This window comes from Pipistrellus kuhlii, unplaced genomic scaffold (assembly GCF_014108245.1).
Source record: "Pipistrellus kuhlii isolate mPipKuh1 unplaced genomic scaffold, mPipKuh1.p scaffold_m20_p_10, whole genome shotgun sequence".
In the NCBI taxonomy this organism is placed as follows: domain Eukaryota; kingdom Metazoa; phylum Chordata; class Mammalia; order Chiroptera; family Vespertilionidae; genus Pipistrellus; species Pipistrellus kuhlii.
The window spans coordinates 16,475,054-16,500,017 of record NW_023425405.1 but is presented as its reverse complement, the minus strand read 5'-3'; the positions used below and the strand labels follow the sequence as shown (position 1 = coordinate 16,500,017).

The 24,964-nt window shown below is 38.6% G+C and overlaps 1 protein-coding gene and 2 pseudogenes across 11 annotated transcripts in view; 2 read left to right on the top strand and 1 right to left on the bottom strand.

Annotated features, from left to right (window-relative positions):
* The window catches only part of CNOT4 (CCR4-NOT transcription complex subunit 4), a 125,881-nt gene that overhangs the window by 10,328 nt on the left and 90,589 nt on the right, over positions 1–24,964 (top strand). The window lies entirely within an intron of this gene.
* LOC118713370 lies at positions 13,989–14,724 on the bottom strand (annotated as a pseudogene).
* LOC118713366 lies at positions 22,170–23,490 on the top strand (annotated as a pseudogene).

The following is a 24,964-nucleotide window of genomic DNA, read 5'->3' as shown; positions in this document are numbered from 1 at the left end:
GATCATGGTGAAAACAAGTATGACAGTAAAACACTTTAATACAGGCATTGTAATAAAAGAACATTTGTTTGTCATGTGTCACCATATATTCTTTAGTCATTACTAGCAAATATTTTCAACAGCTTTGTAGAACTCTGAGTAATATATTATGTATTTGTGTTTATAGATTGTACTTTTTATTATATAGTACTAAATTGTAAAATTTTAAAAATTTGGCATGATATTAAAGGAAATATTACTCTTCAGTATTTGGAGTAAAGGACTAATTTAAATGATTTTTCATAATTGAACATAGTTTTTCCTGCAAGCCCTTTGAACTTTCCCTGATTTGCTTTTTAAATATGATTTTTAGAGAGAGAAACCCCAAAAAGAGAAACCCCAAAAACAACATCTGTCAGCTGCCTCCAGCACACCCACTGCTGGGGATCGAGCCTGCAATCCTAGCATGCCCCTAACTCGGAATCTAACCATGACCTCTTGGTTCCTGGGCCACACTACAGGGCTCTTTTTGCTTTTTTTATTGTTCTTGCTAGGAGTATGCAGTATAGTAAGGAGCCAAACTGCCTGAGTGTGAATCTTGGCTCTACCACTTAATATTTGTCAGACTTAGAGCAAGTTACTTTACTCTTTTTGAGCCTCAGCTTCCTCAGTTATGAGATGGAGATAATAGGATTGTTGTGTGGAGTAAATGAATGAATTAATGTTTGAAAAGTGCTTTGAATAGTGTTTGGCAAGTCCCATACAAGTGCTTGCTATTTAATATATTTGAAAGAATTCAAATACATCCATTTTTGAACACTTAACTTTTTATTCAATACCTGAGACCCAGGGCACAAAATTCATGCACTGGTAGGGTCCCTAGCGGCTGAGTGCTCCCTCTCATCCCACGCTGCCTTTCGGGCCTCCTTCACTTCCCTTGGCTGCCCCCACCCCCTGGTCGAACTCCTGGTCAAAGGGACAATTTGCATACTATGCTTTAGGATACTTCTTAATGTCTAGGTACTTGACCAATGTTTTCAGAAGTTATTTGATGAGTTGGAACACAAAGTATTTGAGGGAGTAATCAAAAGGTCTAGACTTTCTGGAATATTTTTGAATCAGTGAGTAGTGGAAAATGAACCTGGATAGGTATGATGGAAAATGGTGATGGAATGTTTTGAACAAAGGCATTTTGATTTGGTTGATAAGAGGGGAATCATTGCAAGGTTATATTTTTTTGAAGTCAGGAGAGTGATGTGTTTAAAACAGTATTTAAAGGGAGATAATTTTGAGTGTCCTTGGTAGCATAGGTTTTTGTGGGGGGGTTTTTGGTCCATTTTGTTTGCTGATTTATCCAGAATGACCCACACAATTTGCCTGGTAGAGAGAAGAGTGCTATATTATTTTTATTGGACAAATGAACGTTAAGGGAAACTGAGCTAACTAATAGACGTAGAAGCACAAAGGATCCTAATTAAATTTTGGGATCTCTACCTTTAAAGGGCCGGAAGTGAAAAAGGTATTAAAGGAACAATTGGAGAGGTGAGAAGAAGATGGGCAAGTATAAGTCTTGGAAACAAAGAGAGAAGTTTACCAGGGAGAGAAATCGCAGATAGGGATAGGAAGATCCAGCATGGTGTTGCTTCTATTTCAAGAAGAAAAGGAATTGACATAGTCTAACACAACATTCAAGGAGAATGGAATTGATAAAGCCATTTAGCTTGAGGTGTGATAATCACTAACTACATTAGAGTAATTTTAGTAGAGTAGGACTATAATCAAATTTGGGGGGAGGTTAAGGAAGGTAGGAGGTATAGATGTTATGTAAAGACTAGTCTAGAAAATGACTGGAAAAATGGCAAGAAGACGTTATAATAGCTTTCGTAGTTATTGAATGTGTATTTGGAGAAATTCTACATATTAGGGATGAGAAAACTTGAGGCGTTTTGTGCTCTGCCACTTGCTAACTTTCTAATCTTGGGGAAAGCTGCTTAAATCTTTTTGCGTCTCAGTTTTCTTTCTTTTTAAAAAAAGTATATTTTATTGATTTTGTACAGAGAGGAAAGGAGTTAGAAACATTGATGAGAGAGAAGCATCAATCAGCTGCCTCCTGCATACCCCCTTCTGGGGATGTGCCCACAACCAAGGTACATGCCCTTGACTGGAATCGAACCTGGGACCCTTCAGTCCACAGGCTGACTATCCACTGAGCCCAACTTGTTAGGGCTGCATCTCAGTTTTCTGCATGGAGGCAATGGTAGCACTTATTTCTTTTAAAAACATTTAGAACAATGTTTGGTATGTGGTAAATGTATGATAAATATTAGCTATTATCATCCACTGCTGAAGGAAAGTAGAGAGTAGGATTAGAGGCTTGAAGAGAAGAAATGGGGGCGGAGGGAAGGAATTAATAAAATTATTGCTACCTAGTTGATGTTGCTCAGTTTGTTAAGCATTGCCCCCTTAACCAGGTCACAGTTTGATTCTTAGTCAGGGCACATGCTTGGATTGCTGGCTCAATCCCCAGAGGGGGACGAGCAGGAGGCAGCCAATTTATGTTTCTCTCTTATTGATGTTTCTGTCTGTCTCTCCCTTCCTCTCTGAAATCAGTAAAAACATTTTGAGAAATTATTGCCAAGTAGTGGCAAGAACTAAATGAAGAAGTCTTTGAATCTTTGTCCTGGCTGTTCCCTCTGCCTAGAGAGCACTTTTCCAAATATCTATCTCAACTTTTTCAGACCTTTGTTCAGGTGATCTCACCACTAGTCCTACCCTGACTATTTAAATCCAGGCCCCTTACCTCATTATTTGTATTGTTTTATTTTTGTGTAATACTTCTCTTCAAACATATAAGCCATTATATATACTGTGTTTTGTGTGTGTGTGTGTATTTGTGTGTGTGTGTGTGTGTGTGTGTGTGTGTATTGTTTTTTTTTTTTTTTTTTTTTTTTTAATCTGTAGACATATTCACCAAACTGTTGACAGCAGTAGTTATCTCCGGGTTGGGAGCAGATTCTTTTTTTCTTTTTTTTTTTTTTTAATATATTTTTATTGATTTTCCACAGAGAGGGAGAGGGATAGAGAGCTAGAAACGTTGATGAGAGAGAAACATTGACCAGTTGCCTCCTGCACACCCCCTACTGGGGATGTGCCCGCAACCAATGTACATGCCTTGATCGGAATTGAACCTGGGACATTTCAGTCCGCAGACTGATGCTCTATCCACTGAGCCAAACTGGTTTCGGCTATATATACTGTTTGTTGTTAATCTCCATCTACTAGGATAGGGACTTTTGTTTGTTTCCTGATGTATCCTAGGTTCTGTGAAGAGTACTTGGTGCATAATAGGTGCTCAGTATATGGTTTTTGAATGAATATATAATTTTACCATTGAAGTTGAGTGGATGGAGAAATGAATTCAAGGGCCGGTGGTGGTGCTTTTGGAGGAGAACCAATTTCTGAGATTGATGGACACTTCATAAAAGTTGACCTCAGAGACTTCTTCTTTTTCAAATGAGTTTTCTGAGTCCATTTTGATACGGTTTTTCTGGGAATCAGTTGGGAAATCCATTTGCTGAGGAAAATAAAATGTATGATGAATCACTTCTTGTTACAATAATTATATTTTACATTTGATGGTAAAACTTATCTTTGAATGCTTATTAGATTCAAGGCACTGTTCTAATCACTCTATTATTAATTTTTAAAAATTCTACAATAGCCTTACATTACACTTTCCTTGCAAGTCATCATTAGTGAGTGAGGGAGAAGCCCTTTGCACTGAGGCTAAGAACATGCTTCCCTGACTTGTGTTCTATTGACAGGGAGCTTCTCAGACCTCATTCCTCCTGCCAGCACTCATAGCCTTGACACTATTATTTGCCTGAAGTCCATCAGGACTAATCTTATTATATCCTTTATCCCTTTTTATGTTAGTTGCCATCAGTTTGCCAGTTGACACTTCATGTTTCCCACTTTAATCCTTATAATGTTGTGAATGATTTATTTTTCACTCCTCTCTATGATCAGCAAAATTTTTCCATGTCCTTGTTTTTCCCCCCTGAACATTTCCTCTACTTTATACTTTTCTGAAGACACTCTTCCCCTGCAGCCCTCTTACGTGTTTGCTGTTAAGTTTTTAATTTTTTCTTATATGTCATCATGAAGGGTCAGCAGGGGGGTGTCCAAGAGGGAGATTGGTTTCACTGAGCCTGGAAATGGGGCTAATGTCTTCCATCCTCTTCTTCTCCCAAAAACTTACCTGCTAACAGATCATATTACCCATAAACCCTCATGTTTGTTGGCATATACCACACCCTGGATTACTCCTTATCTTTTCTTGTCTATTTTAGCTCCTAGCTCACTGTCATTCTTACCAACTCTATGCCTCTTTTAATTCTTAGTAATTTCAACATGTAGTATCTATGGTACTTGTAATACAATAGCTTATTAAGTTCTAAAATTCCTCTTTTCTAATGATCTTGTTCTCTACCTCAGCCACTTATTATGCTTTTATTATTGTAGATATTAAACCTTTTCATGGTTTTCAATTCATGCAGCCCTTTTTCTGACTACTACCATGTTTCCCCGAAAATAAGACATCCTCCGAAAAGAAGACCTAGTGCATGGAAAGATAAGACATCCCCTGAAAATAAGACCTAGCACAACTTTGGGAGAAAAAATTAATATAAGACACTGTCTAATTTTCGGGGAAACAGGGTATCTATATTTTCAGCTCATTCTACCTACTACTCCAACCCAATAATTTTTTATTGTCATTAGGACCTCCAGTCTACAGCTATTCTCCTTTCACTGTTCCTTGCCCCCTTGATTACTTTTCTTTCCTCATTTCCTAGTGTATATTTATTACCTAATGGTCAGGTACTGTATTCATTCCTTTTAATGTGTTTTCAACTCTCTTGCTCCTTTCTTCTTCATATGTGTCAAAATCTCAATCCTATAAGCCAGATTCTCTAAGCTAGGGGTGTCGAACTCAATCAGAGAAGGGGCCAAAATCTAAAATCCAGCCTAAATCGCGGGCCGAATGGTTTACTGAACAGTCATAAACTGTCATTGTGATGGAAACGCAGCGGAGTGCAGTGATGACAGTGCGGTGTGGGCCACATTGCAAGGCCTGGTGGGACGGATTTGGCCCGCGGGCCTTGTGTTTGACACATGTGCTCTAAGCACTTTATGTCTGCACCAAAGCAGCTGCAGGTGACTGAAGGAAAATACAGTATGATCATTCTCACTTTATTTTTTAATTTTTTTCTTTGGATTTTTTTTTTAATAAATCTTTATTGTTCATATTATTACAAATGTTCCTCATTTTTCCCCCCTCCATTTCTCCCCTCCACCAGGTTCCCACCCCACCCTCTGCCCTTTCCCAACCCCCTATTGTCCTCATCCATAGGTGAAGTTTTTGTTCAGGCTTTCCGCACCCCCCACTCCCTTTTCCCCCCGGAGAATCATCAGTCCACTCCCCTTTCATACTTCTGATTCTATTATATTCACCAGTTAATATTGTTCATCAGGTTTTTTAATTCCCTTGGCTTTTAGTTTCACTTGTTGATAGTTACATATTTGTTGATCATAATTTTTATCTATATTTTCCTCTTCCTAAAGAACCTCTTTCAGCAATTCATATAATTCTGGTTTGGCGGTGATGAACTCCTTTAGCTTTTTTTTATTTGTGAAGCTCTTTATCTGGCCTTCGATTCTGAGTGATAGCTTTGCTGGGTAGAGTATTTTTGGCTGTAGGTTCTTGCTATTCATCACCTTGAATATTTCTTGCATTCCCTTCTGGCCTGCATGGTTTCTGTTGAGAAATCAGCTGACAATCGTATGGGGGCTCCTTTATAGGTAACTACCTGCTTTTCTCTTGCTGCTTTTAATATTCTCTTTGTCTTTTGCTCTTGGGATTTTAATTATGATGTGTTTTGGTGTGGTCCTCTTTGGATTCCTTTTGTTTGGGGTTCTGTGTGCTTCCTGGACTTGTAAGTCTATTTTTTTCCTCAGATGGAGGAAGTTTTCTGTCACTATTTCTTCCAGTATGTTTTCGGTATCTTGCTCTCTCTCTTCTTCTGGGACTCCCATAATTCTGATGTTGGTTCGTTTGAAATTGTCCCAGAGGTTTCTTACACTATCTTCAACTTTCTGGATTCTCTTATCTTCTTGCTTATGTGGAGGAGTGTCCTCTGGCTCCTTGTTTTCCAAATCTTTGACGTGATTCTTGTGATCTTCCATTCTGTTTTTAGGACTCTGTATAATATTTTTTATTTCAGACAATGTATTCTTTATTTCTAGTTGATCCTTTTTCATATCCTCATAGGTCTTGTTTATTTTATTGGCCTTTTCTAAGAAATTCTTGAAAAACCTTATAAGCGTGCTTTTGAACTCTATATCCAGTCGCTTCTTGTTCTCCATTTCTTTTGTTTGTGATCTGTTTCCTTGTCTCGGCATTTTCACAGCTTCCCTGAGTTGGTAGGGTGGCTTTGGGTGCTAAGGTGACCTATATGGTTGAGTGGGTCAGCTTCCCAGTTACCTGAGGTGGACAATCTTGGTGTAGCCCTTTGTGGGCTGTGTGTGCAGTCTTGTTGTTAAGCCTTGCTTGTTGTTGGTATCACTGGGAAGTGTTAATCTCCAAGCCAATTGGCTAAGAGGATCAGACGTGTCTCAGCTAGGAGGGTTTCTGTATTCTGCTTGAAAGGGGCAGAGTCTCGGGGTGGCACAGCCAAGCTTTGTTGAATCCCGCACAATTGGTTGCAGGCATGAGCACTTCTTTGGCATAGGGCAGACAAGCTTTGGATTCCTGTCTGTTACTCCCTAGGAGAATCCTATTCTGGGCGAACGAGAAAGCTAGCCACTGGAAGGGTTTCTGTGCTCCGCTTGGATCGGGCAGAGTCTCGGGTGGTGCAGACAAGCTTTAATCAGCCCCTCCCTACGAGGGTCTGGTTTCTGAGTCCCTCAATAATGGCCGCTGGCTTCACACACCTCGGAGAGATCTCTGCCCACTGCCTGACAGTCTGGCCTCTCCCTGTCTGGGGCCGTCTATTAGAGCAATAGGGTAGTTCTGTTTTCCTCCCGAACAAGAAAGCCAGCCACGCATTAGCTGTCCGCCCTCTCTGCAAGCAGGGAGTAAGCCAGTAGTGAACTCAGCCTGCCCTCTCTGCGCTCCGCAAGCAAGCCGGCAGTGAAGTCGGGTGGCTGCCTTTTCGCGCGCACATTTCTCCGTACCTTCACAGTTTCTGAAGCTCAGCGTGCCTTCTCTCTCCTTCCCAGATGGTAGAGCCTCCTCTCAGCCAGCCATCCGGCGCTTCAGGGCGATGTTTCCCCTGTTTTTCAGTTCTAAATTCCAATTTGTTGTGGTAGGCTGTATTCAGGTGTCTATCCTATGCCGCCATCTTGGTTTCTCTCCATTCTCACTTTAAATTCGTGGTAGGAAAGCTCAGATGGCTCTTAATATTGTCTGGCAATCATAGTCCATTTCCTTAATTTATCGGTGTTCCCACTCTTAGGTGACTTAGTTTATACCCCTGCCTTTTTTTTTTTTTTTTTTTTTTTTTTTTTTTTAAACTTTCAACTGTCCTCTTCTGGTTCACTTTCAGACCTGCTTGCTACCTCACTGAGAAAATGGAAGCAGTTTGAAGAATATTTAGGACTTCACCACCACATCTTGTGATCTGACTCACAGACCTTGCTTGCCTTAAATTACTATAGATGAACTGTCTTTGCTTCTCTCTAATCCCAGTCCCTCTGGTGATGCATTCCCACCCCTTTCATTTACTCTGGACATTGCTGTAGTAATTTTTCTCCTCTCTTGGTACATCATGGCTTCTTCTCTTCTGGATCATTCTCATCAACATGCAAACGTGCTTTTATTTTTTCTCATAGAAGTATGTTCTCTTGAACACTCTTCCATTGCTGTAGAACCCCTTTAAAGAGTTGTCTGAATGCACTTATTCTAGTTTTCTCTTGTTCTCTCTTCTGCCTATTCCAATCAGGTTTTTGCTCTGACCATTGTACTAAAATTATTTTTGTTTAAGTCTCCTAACAATGACATTTTAAATCTCGTCAGTTTTTATCTTATGTGATTAATTTACATTTGACAAAGTTGTTGTCTCCTTTGATATATTTATTTCACTTGCCTTTAAGATAACTCATCCTCTTGCTTTTTGTCAAAACTCATTGGTTACTCTTCAGACTTTCTTGGTAGATCCTCCCTCCTTTATGTCTACCTCTACCATTGTAATATTCCAGGGCTTAGTTAACTTTTATTATCTTCTTTATCTGTACTCACTACCTTGGTGACCTCTGCTAAGTTTCATGGCTTTGCATACAGTCTAAATGTGGATGACTCTTAAATTTATTTCTGCACTTCAGACCACTCTTTTGAACTTCAGATTTATATAGCTACTAGTAGTTGTCTACTCAATATCTCTACTTGAATCACTCTTAAACATCTTAAACTCAACATGTTCAAAATAGAATCATGCTTTCCCCTTCCATTTCTGCCCTTTCATATCTGCTCCACCCATATATGTACCTTCTTCATCTCAGTTGTTGGCAGCTTCAAGTTGGTCAGGCCAGAAATCTTGGCGTTATTTTTGATTCTGTCGCACATCCCACATTCATTCTTTCCATCAGGAAATAGTTGGCTCTACCTTGAAAACATACCCAGAATTCAACCAGTTTTTATCATTCCATAGCCACTATAATCTCTTGCTAGGTAATTGCAACAGCCTTCTAACCAATTTCCCTGCTTTTAACATTTTTTTTTTTCTATAATCTGTTAGTAACAGTTTGAAAACAAGTTAGATGGCAAGAGATTTTGTTCCATGCTAGGAAAATTTTATGAGTTGATAAGATCAGAGAATATTCTAATCTCATTTTACTAAATCTGAAGGCTTGGGAGGCATCTTTAATGTAGGTTTAGATTATGTCAATTTTTATGGGTGGGCAGGAAGTTGTCAGAGATAGTTCATGGCCTTCCTCTTTTCTTCTCACTAACCCTTCACCCTACACACAGGAAGACTTGACATCTGTATCCCTGAGGAAATTGCAAATAGAATGTATGAGTTGATTGCTATTCCAAAGAGTGGCTTTCAGTGGAAGCCTGGACTACTCTTGCTTTCAAAAATTTTGTGCCCAACAAAGGATATGCCTGGAAGGAAGATCTCAACAGACTGAAAATAATGCTTCTGGACCACCCTTTCTCAACAGAGGTCTGTTATGTCACTGCTGCCTCTAACCTCCTTTAGCAACACTTGCTTTCCTTTTAACCCCTGCCAAATTTAGTGTCTTCCCTCTACTCATACTCTTTCTCTATTTTCCCCTGCTTCTGGATGGAAATGTTGTATTTCTTATGACTTTTGACTCTAAATTAGTATTTTATAATCTAAATTTTCTTCAGATATCCTGAATCCCATTCTTAAGATTTTAATGTGAGCTGCTTTTACTTTTGTTAATAAAGTTCCAACAGAATGATACTGAACATGATAGTAAAAAGCAAATTGATACAAATAGGTGAAGAAGAAATCATATGTAGAATTATGGGAAATTTAAAGATATTTGGGGACTGTGTATTGAATATGCTTGTCATATGCTAATGATTTCTAGAGGTATATGATACTACATATAAAAAAGCTTAGAGATTAGTTGTTAAAAAAGAGTTTACCTCTTTATATTTTAGAATAAGCTTTTATCTATACCTAGAAAAAAATCTTTCTGGGATTTTGCTAGGAATTGCGTTACACCTATAGATTGGATTTGGGGAATATCTATCATTATTATGTTGTGTCTTCCAGTAAGTGAACAACTTTTTAGAACTTTGATTTTGTTCATCAACAGTGTGTAATTTTTAGTATATAGATCCTACACATATTTCATTTTACTTTTTGGATTTATATGTAAGTATTTTATTTTCTTGAGAGCAACTGTAAATGGCATTGTATTTGTAATTTAGGTTTTCACATGTTTATTGTTAGTATGTAGAAATGTGATGATTCTTATGCATTAATCTTGTATCCTATGATCTTGCAGAACTCACTTATTATTTCTAGGGAATTTGGGGGTAGATTTCTTGGGATTTTCAAGGTAGAAAATAATTCACCTGAAAACAGGGACAGATTTTTTTTTCTTTTGTTCCAATCTGTTTGCCTTTCATTTACTTACTAGAGGCCCGGTGCACAAAGTTCATGCACTGAGGTGGTCCCTCAGCTCAGCCTGCACCCTCTTGCAGTCCGGGACCCCTCTGGGGATGTCTGCTTGCTGGCTTAGGCCCAATCCCCTTAGGGATCTCCGGGGGGATCAGGCCTAAACCGGCAGTCAGATATCCCTCTTGCAGTCCAGGACTTACTCCTTACCATACACCTACAGCAGAGGTGGGAGAAGCTCCTGCCACTGCCGCTGTGCTCACCAGGCGTGAGCCCGGCTTCTGGCTGAGTGGCGTTCCCCCTGTGGGAGTCCACTAACCACCAGGGGACAGCTCCTGCATTGAGTGTCTGCCCCCTGGTAGCACGCATCATAGCAACCAGTCATTCGGCCGTTCAGTCAATTTGCATATTAGGGTTTTATTATATAGGATCCTACTTTATTTGCTGGCTAGAGCTTCCATAACTGTGTTGAATAAGATTGATGAGAGCAGCTATCCATGCTTTGTACTTGAGCTGGGGGGGAGAAGCATGTAGTTTTTACTATTAAATTGTGATGGTAACTGTGGGATTTTTTTTATACATGTTCTTTATCAAGTTGAGGAAGTTCCATTTTATTCCTGATTTTCTGGGAATTTTAAAAAATATGTTTTATTGATTTTTCACAGAGAGGGAAAGGGATAGAGAGTTAGAAACATCGATGAGAGAAACAATAATCATCTGCCTCCTGCACACCCTCTACTGGGGATGTGCCCGCAACCAATGGACATGCCCTTGATCAGAATCGAACCTTTCAGTCTGCAGGCCGATGCTCTATCCACTGAGCCAAACCGGTTAGGGCTTTACTGAAAATTTTTATTGTGAATTTTGTCAAATGCTTTTTCTGTCGATTGACATGATTATGTAATTTGTCGTCTTTAGTCCTTTATTATGGTAGGTTATATTGATTTACTTTCAAATGTTGAATTGGCATTGGTTACCTAGATTAAATCCCAATAATATTTTTATATATTTTTGGGTATTATTTACTGATATTTTTGTTTAGGGTTTTGCATCTAAGTTCATGAGAAATATTGGCTTGAAGTTTTTGTTTCTGTTCTTTGGTACTGTGTTTGTCTGGTTTTGGTGCCAGAGTTAATATTGGCTTCATAAAATGACTTGGGAAGTATTCCCTCTTTTTAGAAGAGATAGTGTAATATTAAAATTAATGCTTTACATTTTTTATAAATTTTAGGGTAAAGCCATCTGAGTCAGAGTGTTTCTTTTTCTATGCCAGTCAGAGTCAAAAGCTCTGTGCTAAAACTGGTTTGGCACAGTGGATGGACCATCAGCCTGCGGACTGATGGGTTTGATTATGGTTAAGGGCACGTACGTTGGTTGTGGGCACATAGTTTTAAAAACTCAGGAGGAGCCGAGCCGATTTGGCTCAATGGATAGAATGTCGGCTTGGGAACTCGGGGGTCCCGGGTTCGATTCCGGCCAAGGGCATGTACCTTGGTTGTGGGCATATCCCCAGTGGGGGTGTGCAAGAGGCAGCTGATCGATGACTCTCTCGTCGATGTTTCTAACTCTCTCTCTCCCTTCCTCACTGTACAAAATCAATAAAATATATTAAAACAATTAAAAAATAAAAAAAATAAAAAACTCAGGAGGAGGTGTGCAGGAGGCAGTTGATCGATGTTTCTCTTTCATCAATGTTTTTAGCTCTCTATCTCTCTCTTTTTCTATTTGTAAAAAACCAATAAAATATATATATATATTTTAAAAAGCCCTGCCTCCTAGGCAGCCATTGACTCCTCACACTTCACCCACATTTGGTTCTGATTGGTCAGTTTCTATGCCAGTCAATGTTTCTGGGCCTATCAAAGGGGCCTGATCAGAAAGGCAGGCTGATCAGCAGCCCTGGTGGAGGTCTGGAAAGAAATCGAGGGTTGGGCCTGGAGAGAAAGAGAGAGGCAAGGGCTGATCAAAGCTGCCACAGAAGCTACAGATCAGATGCATCTTCTCTCTTCAGGCCTGTCTCCGGGCCTTATTTGCAGCCCCTCAGCAGTCAGTGCTGGGTCACTGTGCCTGCTGCAGTAGCAGTTAGTGTTGGGTCGATATGGCAACCCATCACTGACTGCAAGACTGACTTCTGGTTGGTTGAGCCTCTGGTTGTCACAGACCCACGGTTTTTATATATTAGGATGGGGGCTACTAAACCAAAAGGTGTATGGCCTGTGAGAAGGAGAATGGAGGATATTCTGTGAGGCTGTAGAGCTAGGTGGCATTACAATTGAACGGGTTACCGGTCACCATGCAGTGCATGGAGCACCTCTTGGTCCCCCTCTCCTCCAGCCCCCAAGCCACTTACCATGACGGGGGATGGAACTGGCTATAGGACGGAACTGGGGACTGTTGAATGGCAGTGGCAGGCTGCTTCTTGGGTGGCTGTGAGCTTAGTGGAGCAATTACTCAGGCAACAGTCATGGGGCAGGGGAATTTCAAGGAGCAGTGGCGGGGTCGGGGGAGTTTCGTGATGCGTCCTGTGGTGAACTTCACAGGGCGGCAACAAGCTTCGAGGAGCAGTCAAGGGGCAGGGGAAGCCTCGTGGAGCAGTCAAGGGGCCTTGCGCAGTCAGGGGCGGGGAGTTTCATGTAGTGTCCCAGGGTGGCAGAGGCCATGCGAAGGAGGCCAGGCTAGTCCTAGGGACCCTAACCACGTACAATTTTGTGCGTGCTAGGCCTCTAGTGCAGTATAAAAGTAGAGAGATAGGGCTCTTGAGCACCAAGAAATAACTTAAATTTGAACAGGGAGGTAGTATTTGATTTAAAGCTTCGTAATCTGAAGAGTGTCTTGACGTTTGAAGTTAAAACATTAGCATAACGTGGGTCTTGCTAGAAATGCAGAATCTGATACCCTACCTCAGAATCTTCATTTTTAACAACATACTGATGATTTGTTTTTGATTTTTATTTATTTTTATTGATTTCAGAGAGGAGGGGACAGGGAGAGAGAGATAGAAACATCAATGATGAGAGTGAATTATTGATTGGCTGCCTCATGCATGTCCCCCACTGAGGATCAAACCCGTAACCTGGGAATGTGCCCTTGACCAGATCAAACCTGGGACCTTTCATTCCGCATGCTGACACTCTATCCACTGAATCAACCGGCTAGGGCCATACTAATGATTTGTATGTGTGATCAGGTTTGAAGGGAAGTTAATCAAACAGAACTGTGTGCAGTTGGATTTTAGAGGCGAGAGATTTCATTTAGATCCTTATATTAGTTATCCAGTAGAAATGAAGATGAAAGAGAGAGTTAATTAAAGAAATATAGGCAATAGAATTTAATGACCAGGGTTTGGAGAACGGAAGAGAGTGCTGAAATGAAGATTGTGATCAAATTTTGGCACTGGACAACTGAAAACTGGGTGGGCCATTGACAGGAAATAAAAAGCCTGGGTGGCATAAAAAGCTGTGATTTTCTTTTACTCTCAGGCCACCAGAACATTTTGTTAACAGAAAATCAGCATGATAATAACTGTTAAAAATAAATGGAAAAAAACACACACTTGTAATTCCTAAATTCTGAAATAAACAGCATTTTCATTTTTTGCTTATTATCTTAATTTCTTATTAATATTTGAACTCATTTTTACACTGTTCTTATTAGGATATAACTGTTTTTGAATAATTTAAAATTTTATTGTGTGAATCTTTAATGCTTTTTCATAATTCAATTAAAGGACTTTATCCCATTGTAAAGTACATGCTCAAATTTTTAAAAGCACAAATTTAAAATAACAGTGATTCCAGTATTTACATTTTATTTATTTTTATTTTTTGAAGTACAATTTCCATTTATTTTCCCCCCAGAGAACTTTTCTTCACTCCTTAAAGACTTAGCTTCTTACATGGAATTTGGTGGAAGTCATGGGGCAGCACCCACAGGTGTGAATTGGGATGGGGGTGTTCGGTCCTTCCGGGCTGCATGAGAACGATTCCTGACTACTTGCTGTGAATGGCCCAGCTCAAACAGTAATGCAGCTTCACATACAGCTAGGGAAGCACGTAGGCATTGAAGACACTCGCTTGGGTGATGTCCCTGATGGCTGCAGCCTCAACTACCGTATTTTTTGGACCATAAGATGCACTTTTTTCCCCCCAGAAGTGGGGGGAAAAAGTCCCTGCGTCTTATGGTCCAAATATAGCCTACACATATACTTTAAAAAAAAAGTTTTTTTACTTGCCCAGCTCTGTGTGGTCTCCGTGTGCTTGCCCAGCTCTAAAATGGTTCTAAATGCTGCTGTTTACTTTACAGGGTTGATTACATGTGTTTATGACTGTGATGTTGGGTTTTAATGCACATAAAATATTTTAGGACACTATTTGTTTCAGAATCTTTTTTTCTTCATTTCCCTTCTCTAAAAACTGGTGCGTCTTATGGTCCGAAGCGTCTTATGGTCCGAAAAATACGGTATGTTTCTAATGACAAACTTGTTAATGGCCTTGTCCTTGGGCACGCATTGGGTGCAGTTGTTGCAACGAATAGGCTGCACATGATCTCGGCCTTTTCAGGCATGACCGTTATTCCTTCTTGTCTTGGTCATCTAGATTCATAAGGAATAAAAAGTTTGATTCTAATAGATTTTAGTGAGAATGTAGATTGGTGCAACTTTTTAAAGTACATTTTGGCAATGTTGTCAAAACTAAAAATTGCACATACCATGTTTGATCCAGCAATTTCATTTCTAGAAATTTGTTCTACAGATATACTGGCTCTAGGTCAATTAATCTATAGGCTAATTAATCAAATTTACCGATTCTTTGTATCAATATATCAGAAAAATACTTCTCTAATGCGCATGGACAAAATTTTATTATGTCATGAGAGAATTTTTCAGTTTACTCTATAATCAGTCTTTTTTTAAATTAATAATATATGTTTTAATATATTTTATTGATTGTACAGAGAGGAAGGGAGGGAGATAGAGAGTTAGAAACATCGATAAGAGAGACATCGATCAACTGCCTGTTGCACACCCCCCACTGGGGATATGCCCGAAACCAAGGTACATGCCCTTGACCGGAATTGAACCTGGGACCCTTCAGTCCCCAGACTGACACTCTATCCATTGAGCCAAACCGGTTTCGGCTCTATTATTAGTGTTAAAAAATTGCTTTTTCCCCCAGTATTTTCTGATATCTTTACAATTTTTTCAAAAGTTACTTTTTCTAACATTATTGTTATTTTTAAAATGTATGTCAACCTTTTTTTATGTTTTTGACTAAAATTTGCAGCTATTTATGTTGGATGGAATGATCTTAATGTTTTAAGAGGTTTCAATTACAATTTTCCTTTTGTCATTATTTTAAAGAAATTTCAACTTTTACTACACTAAAGTTCATAGCTTGGTTGAGTTTTATAAATATATTTAATATTCAGAAAAGCATTTCACAATTAGTAATCGTTATTTCACTATAAACCCAGCATGTACTTATTTAATATAAATATGTTGCAGGGTTCATGTGTCTGATTTGTTCGGTCCTTGAGATGAATGTGAATATAAGTGAATTTATTCTGCAGAATGAATTTTGGAGAATTGGTTTGTTTCTGATAAACTAACACACAGAAACACATGTTAAAGGGTGTGCATTGTAATATTGTGTTGCCTCCCACATCCTATAACACAGGTATGTGCCCTTGACCAGGAATCGAATCTTTGACCTTTTGGCATGCAGGCTGATATTCTTACCATTGAGCAATACTGGCCAGAACAGTAGTCTACCCTCCCCCCCCCCCCCTTTTTTTTTTTTTTAAATTGATTTTAGAGAGGAAGGGAGAGGGAGCACTAGGAACATCAATGATGAGATTGCACTCCTACTGGGCATGGAGCCCAAAACCTGGGCACGTGCCCTGACCAGGAATTGAACCGTGACATCCTGGTTCATAAATTGAGGTTCAACCACTGAGCCACAATGACTGGGCTAGTTTACCTTTATAACTGAGTGTGGTTTTGATCCAGTAGAGGTATTTATCCTCTTAAGGCAGGGGTGGGGCATATTCTGCCCATGGACTGTATGAGGCCCTCGAAATCATTTGGTCTGGCCCTGCCAAGGCATTAAGGGTGAATTATTTAAATGTTTGACCAAATATAGCAGGTGAATTTTAAGTTGATAATTTTGTATGGCCCGAGAATGATGTTCTAAATATCCAAATGACCCTATGACAGAAAGAAAGGCTCTCCACCCCTGCTCTAATAGTATTAGAAGTACAAGCATTTTAATCAGTCATGCCAACATTAATGAATTTTAATCAGATTATCTTCTGTGGAAAATTATATTACATCACTTAAGTTTATTGGTTAGTTATCCATATCATAACATTAAACTTTTTCAGACTTTCTTTTTCCAGTATTTTTACTCATTATTTTTACTAAGACCGATTCTTTTCCTTTTACATTAGAATGAACATTTAATTTGATTAGATTTTGTTTTTAATTAAGTTTACAGATTATAGCTTTGGACTTATTAGTTTTTATTTATGAACTTCCACCAAATTCAGTTTGTGTACATATTGCACACTGAAATCTTATTTTGAAAAGTTGACTCATCAGTTTTTAGACAGCAACATATTTTGTGCAGTTTTAGTCTTGGTCTGCCAATTTTGTTAGTTAATGGTGCATTTATATTATATGTTGGAAAAAAAGACTGATCTTTCATTTTTTAGCTAATCTGTGAGAAAATTGTAAGCATTTCTCTTTGATATTATAAGACTGCTAACACTACTGTGAGTCTCAGAATTCTTCTTTCAATTCTTTTGCTTTTCAATTACCTTCACCCTAAAAGTACTGGTTGTTCTCCTTTATTTTGGAGGCTTCTAGTTCCAGTGATGTGATTTTAAAATTAAGTATTCTGTTTGCAAGTGACTTATCCATCTCTTTGGTAAAATTTTGTTCTGTAGTTTTCTTTGGTAATACCTGTGTAGTACAGCAAGACAATTTGGTTGTCATAATATAGATCTTCATACTGATTTAAACAAGACCTCAACTTGTTTAAATTGAATGATAAATTGTATTAACTGTACTCTCAAGTGCTAGGCAGACAAGTCGAAATGACTTACATTGCTTTTAGTTAAATTATTTGCTTAAGCTGTATTTCTAATCAAGAAATTATTGGAGCAGAGGATAGTATCATCATTATAAATTTTGCATAGTATAGATTTTCTAGATTTTCAAAAGAATTGAACTAACTTATAGTGCCATCAGCACAGTATAAGCAACTCAGTTTTCAATATATTTTTTTTAGAGTTAGTTATCACTATTTTTAAGTGTTTACTTAGCTAGCTAGGAGTAAAATTGTTTCTTGGAGTTGCTTTCATTTACATTTTCATTTTCTTTGTATAGAAATGTAATAGGAACAACAAATCAGCAGCAGGGTTGGAAAATGTTAACTCTTAACCAGAACTTTACTTTCTATTCACTACATTAGTGCTTTGAATCAAAACCTATTTAATAATTAAGATTAATTATTAGCATGATGAAATAAGAGTATTCCTGAAAGAAAAGTCATAAGTACTATTGTACTCTTATAACAGAGGAGTTCTTTTGTCTTATGTCCCCCTAGCCTCTGAATAGAATAATATGCTACTTTAATCCTGCAGTTTGACAGTCACTGTGCTTAAATCTCTCTGTGTGTCTACTCAGTTCAGTCAATTAAAAAACTCACTGTTCAATGGTAAGATATGTACACAGATAATAATTTAATTAAAAAAAAAAAAACCTCACTCTTTATTTCTTTGCCAAGTTAGTAATGCCACAATATATTTGCAGGAGAATGAATAAAAACTATTTTTTTGTCATATTTTAATATTTTTTATTTTAGCCAAAAATAGTAGTGTAGCCCAACTTTTCCTTACTGTTTTTTTTTTTAAATATATGTTTTTTATTGATTTTTTTACAGAGAGGAAGGGAGAGGGATAGAGAGTTAGAAACATCGATGAGAGAGAAACATCCCCTACTGGGAATGTGCCTGCAACCAAGGTACATGCCCTTGAGTGAAACCTGGGATCCTTCTGACCGCAGGGCGACACTCTATCCACTGAGCCAAACTATTCAGGATCTTACTGTTTTTTGTTTTTGTTTTCTCTATTAAATATATTTTTATTGATTTCAGAGAGGAAGGGTGAAGGGAGGAGGGGGGGAGAGAAAGGGGAGAGAAAGAGATAGAGAAAGAGAGAGAGAGAGAGATCAATGGTGAGAGAGATCAATGGTGAGAGAGAATCATTGATTGGCTGCCTCCTGAACACCCTCTACTGGGAGCTGAGCCTGCAACCACCACAACGATGAATCGAACCATGACCTCCTGGTTCGTAGGTGGATGCTCAGCCAGTGAGCCACACCATCTTTTAAAATATTATTTCCTTTTTATTTTTATTGTCTGAAGTTTTATATAAGTCTCCTTTCTCCCCAATTGACCTCACCCCTCACTACTCAATCATTCCCACTTTGGTTGCTCTCTAACCCCCCTCACCTGCCATTTGTCTCTGGATCTATTCTTGTTTATCAAATTAAGTTGATCATTATATTTCACATATGAGTGAGATCATGTGATATAATATTTATCTTTCTCTGACTGGCTTATTTCACTTAGCATAATGCTCTCTAGGTCCATCCATCCTGTTGCAAATGGTAAAAGTTCCTTCTTTTTTATAGCGGCGTAGTATTCCATTGTGTAGATGTACCAAAGTTTTTTAATCCACTCATCTGTTAATGGGCACTTAGGCTGTTTCCAAATCTTAGCTATTGTAAATTGTGCTGCTATGAACATAGGGATGCATATATCCTATTGATTGGTGTTTCTGATTTCTTGATATATTCTTAGAAGTGGGATTACTGGGTTAAATGGGAGTTCCATTTTTAATTTTTTGAGGAAACGCCATACTAATTTTTAAGTCCAGATTGACTAGTAGGGTTTTAGCTTTTGAAAAAAATAGGTTTTTATTAATTTTTATTAATTTTTAGAAGGGAGGGCAGAGAGAGAGAAACATCGATGAGAAACATCAGCATTGATTGGCTATCTCTAGCATGCCCCCTGCTGGAGATGAAGCCCGCAACCCAGGCATGTGCCCTGACCTGGAATCAAACTGATGATCCCTCGGTACATGGGTAGATAGATGTTGAACCACTGAGCCACACTGGCCTGACAGAGTTTTCGTTTTGGATGCTTAGATGCCTGGATGCATTTGTTTTAAATAGGTCTCTAAGTGAATCCTTAAAAATTTTAAAATAGGCATACCTTTCTGCCATGCACTTTCCGCCCAAATAGATGTGTTTTGGTTTTTTCCTGAATTGAAAACTTCTAGGGCAATTCCTGTGACAACCTGTACAGCTATGGTAAAGAACTAATTAGTACACTAATTAGTCTCTTCTTTGATTTTGTACAGTTTGATTTTATCTTATTAATAACACTAAGAGGCTTAGCCTTTAATTTTAAAAACTCCTAGTCTCCTTTTGAGAGAGCACAAACTAATAGGAAACAGGTTGATGTGGATTCTCTAATTATATTATAATTCAAAAGGTTTTTCATCTCATTATTTTATTCTCTTTATTTTTCAATTGTACTTTATTTTTAACTAATTTAAAATAGTTTTTCCCATTACAAATGTAAATGTTCATTTTCTAAAAATTGGAAAGTAAGGAAAGTAAAAGGAAAAACTACTCATAGCTGTCTTATTAAGTGAAAAACTGCTATTTTGGTTTATTTCCTTTGAATCCTCCCCTCCAGTCCATGTGAGACCCTATGATTTATAATATTCATTCAGCTAATATAATGGGTGCAAAAGATGAAATGTTTGCACTCAGGGAATTCAAAGTTTAATATCCTTAAAAAGTTATTTTTGAAAATTAATTTTCTATAATAGAAGAAACATATAATCATTGTCAAATCTCAGGTTTCCAATTCACCCAATTTCCTTCATTGTTTTTATAGATAGTATAACCACTATTACCAGCTTGTTTATAACTTTTTCTATAGTTTTGCATATATAATTATATTTGTGTATATAGAAAATATATGGTTTCTTTATAATAGGAACACTGTTACACAGTACCTGCAATTTGTCTTTTTCACTCAATATGTTTGAATGTTCAGGTCCATCTTAGTCTTTTAAACTGCTATGTAGTATTTTGTTTTATTGATATACCATAATTTTGCCATTTCCTATTGATGGCAGATTTCCTATTTCTTGCTATTACAGGCAGTGCTGGAACTGTTTGTATATGCCTCCTCATTAAAATGTGTAACTGGCTGGTGTGGCTCCATGGTGAGTGTCAGTCTATGAACCAGGAGTTCACAGTTTGATTCCCTGTCGAGGCACGTGCCTGGCTGTGGGCTCAATCCCCAGTAGGGGGTGTGCAGGGGGCAGCCAATTAGTAATTCTCTTTCATCATTGATAGTTCTATATCTCTTCTCTCTCCCTTTCCCCTCCTCTCTGAAATCAATAAAAAAAATATTTTAAAAAATGTTCAAATGTTTCTGTAAGGCAGTTAAGGGAAGTGGAATTAGTAGATTACAGGGAATATGTGGTTACTTACCCTTGAAATTGAATCATTTACATTGCTCTCAAAGTTGGACCTTATAGCAGTTTATTCAATATCACTTTTTTCCCATCTTATCTGTTTTTCATTATTTAACATTTTATTTTACCCTTGTTAAATCCATCAAATTATGTTGTTTTACATAGAAATATGTGATTCAGTTTACATACATTTTACCATATTCTTTCCTCACCATCTCTTCTTTAATCTGACTGTCCTTCTGAGATTATTTTCCTTCTTCCTGAAGAACATTTTGACAAATTGCTTTAATGGAGGTCTTTTACTGGTAAGCATGCTATATTTTTTTTTATTTGTTTTAATTTAGCCTTAGATTTTATCAATTATTTTAAAAATTATTATAGATATTGCTAAGCATGCACGAAAATAGACCAAACAGTACAACAAAATCCAATTATTTCCATCCCTCAGTTTCTGTAGTTATGAGCACTTGGGACACTTTGAAAGTTTTGTCTCATCCCATTCTGTGCTTCCTTTCCTGCTGAAATGTCACATCATATGAAGTTTATAATTACTTAAGAATATTTTTCCTGTAGAAGAGCTTTAAAAAAATAAATACAATACTTCTGTCAGACTTAGCTAATAATACTTCCTTAATATCATCTAATATCCAGTTCATGTGAAAACCTCAGTTATCATAAAAAATGCTGTTTTATTATTTTACGCTCATTAAGAGTTACTGCTTTTTTAGGAGCACAATTGTAGGTTGACAGTAATTTACTCTCAGTATTTTGAATATATCAATATTTCATTCCCTTCTGGCTTCAGTTGTTGCCATTAAGAGGTCTCTGTCCACTGAGCCTAGCTGGTATGGCTCAGTGGACAGAGCACCAGCCTGCGGACTGAAAGGTCCGGGGTTCGATTCCGGTCAAGGGCATGTACCTTGGTTGCGGGCACATCCCCAGTGAGAGTTGTGCAGGAGGCAGCTGACCAATGTTTCTCTCTCATCCATGTTTCTAACTATCTCCCTTCCTGTCTGTAAAAAAGCAGAAAAAAAAAAGTATATAAAAAACTAAAAAAAAAAAAAAAAAAAGTCTACTATAATTCTAATAATTAACATTCCGTTGCGTGAAGGGTCCTTTTTCATTATCTGTTTTTAAGAATCTTGTTACCTTTAGTGTTCTGTGCTTTTACTCTCTTGTGTTTGGTAAGTTTGTTGATCTTGGGAATGTGTGCTTTCTGGGTCTGTGGGTCATTCTGGGAAATTTATAGCTATTATCTCTTTTTATCAAGACTTTGAAAAGAGTATATATTCAGAAAAAAAAATATGTACAGTTTTATTATGAAGAAAACATCTTTTTAACCACCCCCAGGTTAAAAATAGAACATTTCACTGCACGTGGGAATCCCCTCTGAGGGTTTGGGGGGAGAACGTGGATCCCAATTGCATGAGGGTCGGGAAGGGGTCTCTCTATGGAGGATCTCTGTGGCAGCCCAGGCCCCTCTGGTTCCCCATGAGCAGCTGCCAGGCATGGTACAACCTGCATCTCTGTCTGGTCCACCACATACCTCTGCTCTGTGCCACTTTGGTCTTGTTGCTTCTTGGCTTTTCTGGCCTGGTCTTGGAGGCTTCCTTCTCACTCACAGGACTGACTTTCGAAGCTGTGACATCTCAGGACTGGGCCTCCGTCTTGAGATCTTTTGGGCAGCTGACTGTGTTCCTGTGACGAGGATAGTCACAGGGAAGTGGTATGGGTCTCATGTTATTGGCTTGCTGACCACCTTGAACTTCAGAAATGGTCCAGACAGGAACAAGACCCAGACATTCCAAGCCGAGGTCTTGGAGAGTCAGATGGGGTTGAAAGGATCTTCTGCAGGAGAGCTGGTTCTCATTACAGGCAGGCAGACCACAGAAAGGACCCTAGGAATCTGCCTGTATTTTAGTGCTACTCCAGGACTCCTGCCCTCCAGCCAGCCACCCATATCCTGCTTGGAGGAGGGAGCAGGAAATGCCATCCTGAACCCTAGGAAGGCTGAGGATTGTCAGGGTCTGGAGCCAAAAAGGCTTTGGGCTCACCTTGGGGGAGCTGGCTCTGTGTAGCTCTAGGCTGCTGGTTTAGGGCTCCTTCTCCTCCTCTTCTATGGCCTTCTCTGCTTTTTTACTGCTGTGTGCTTCCACCCAGGCCGGGAGTCCTACTATTGTAGTTTAGAACCTGGCCCTAAGGGTACTGGCCTAGTTCCTGTCTTGTTCTGACTGCTGCAGCCACTTGCTTGAGACAGAAAATGAGGCACCTTGATGCCAGGCTAAGATGCCATGACTTCTCACTGTAGGCCACGGGGGCCACTAGTGCTGAGTGGAAGAGACTGACTGAGTGGAGAAGAGAGACCAGTTCTTTCTTAGATATGAGCAGACTGGGAAAGGAATACTTTCTGGCCCCAGGCAGATCCTGGGGTCCTGAAGCCATCCCAATTGGGATGAGTGCCTATACCTATCTCTAGTTGTCAGTACCTCTGCTCTTTCTTCAGTTTCTACAGTCATTCCAGAGCTTCCCCCAAGGGCTTTCTCACCTGCCCTGTTACTTTAATTTTGTTTTTCTCCAGGTATGAATCAACTTCTCAAGCCTTGGGTCTGAGTTGGATGAGATGTTATAGAAAGTAGAGAGCTAGAATGTGGGGGGAAATAAGAGGATTTTTATTTTTTCTCCCAATGTTGCCCAGTGTGTGTATTGGGAATTGGATTGAGGTGGGAATTTTAGAGTAGACTGGTTCTGGAGGTTTGGGAGACTTTTCCTTGTTGTCATTGGGCATGGGTTACTGCAGCTATTCCCACAGTTGGACCTTGGCATTAGAAAACACCTGGTTTTTGCCGAGATCAGTTTGGCTCAGTGGATAGAGCACATGTGTCAAACACAAGGCCCGCGGGCCAAATCCGTCCCGCCAGGCCTTGCAATGTGGCCCGCACCGCGCTGTCATCACTGCACTCCGCTGCGTTTCCATCACAATGACAGTTTATGACTGTTCAGTAAACCATTCGGCCCGCAATTTAGGCTGGATTTTAGATTTTGGCCCCTTCTCTGATTGAGTTTGACACCCCTAGGATAGAGCGTCAGCCTGCGGACTGAAAGGTCCCGGGTTCGATTCCGGTCAAGGGCATGTACCTTGGTTGCGGGCACATCCCCAGTAGAGGGTGTGCAACAGGCAGCTGATCAATGACTCTCTCTCATATCGATATTTCTAACTCTATCCCTCTCTCTTCCTCTCTGTAAAAAAGCAATAAAATATATATTTTTAAAAATAGTAAATATAGAAAACACCTGGTTTTGATCCTAGCTCTGCTACCATATACATGTGAAGCTAGTTGAGAGAATGAGGTGGGCTTAGTCATGGCAATGCTTTTGAAAAAAAACTTAAAAAACAAAACAAAAACAAAACAGAACATTTTAGGTATATCAGAATACCCCTTTACCATCAATGCACTTTTGGTTCATAACCCTCTTCCTTTCACCCAAAGGCATTCACTATTCTGATATTTGTCATTTTTCCTGTATCCCTAAAACATAGCTTTCTTTTATTTGTTGAAATTTATATGACCAAATTATATTATTATTCTTGCTTTGTTCAATATTATGTTTTTGAGATTCATGTGTTTTGTGTAGCTATAGTTGTTAATTTTGATACAGCCATTACTTCTTTAAATATTTTTTCTTCTAGTATTCCCATTATGTGTATGTTGATGTATTTAATGGTGTTTTACATTTCTGAAGCTTTGTTCATTTTTCTTTATTATTTTTTCCTGTCTTTAGACTGTATAATCTCTATTAATCTGCTGCCATCTATTTCACTAGTTCATTCTTTTGCCAGTTAAAAACATACTATTGAGCCCCTCTAGTGACTTTATTTCAGTTATTATACTTCCCAACTCCACAATTTCCATTTGTTTATTTATTTAAAAGATCTTTTTATTGAAATTCTCTATTTGATGTGACATTTTTATTATACATTCCTTTACTACTTTAATCATGCTTTCCTTTAGCTCTTTGAACATACTTAAAATGATTCTTTTGAAGTCTTTGTGTGTTAAATCCAACATATGGTGTCTCTCACAGGCAGTTTCTGTTGCCTGCTTCCTTCCCGGTGTACATGGGTTATATGTTCCTGTTTAATGCAAAGCTTGCAATTTCTGGTTGAAAACTGGACATTTTATGTAGCAACTGTGAGTACTGGTCTCCCCTCCCAGGTCTTGTTACTGTTATTTGTTTATTTGTTTAGTGACTGCTTAGATTAATTTAGTGAA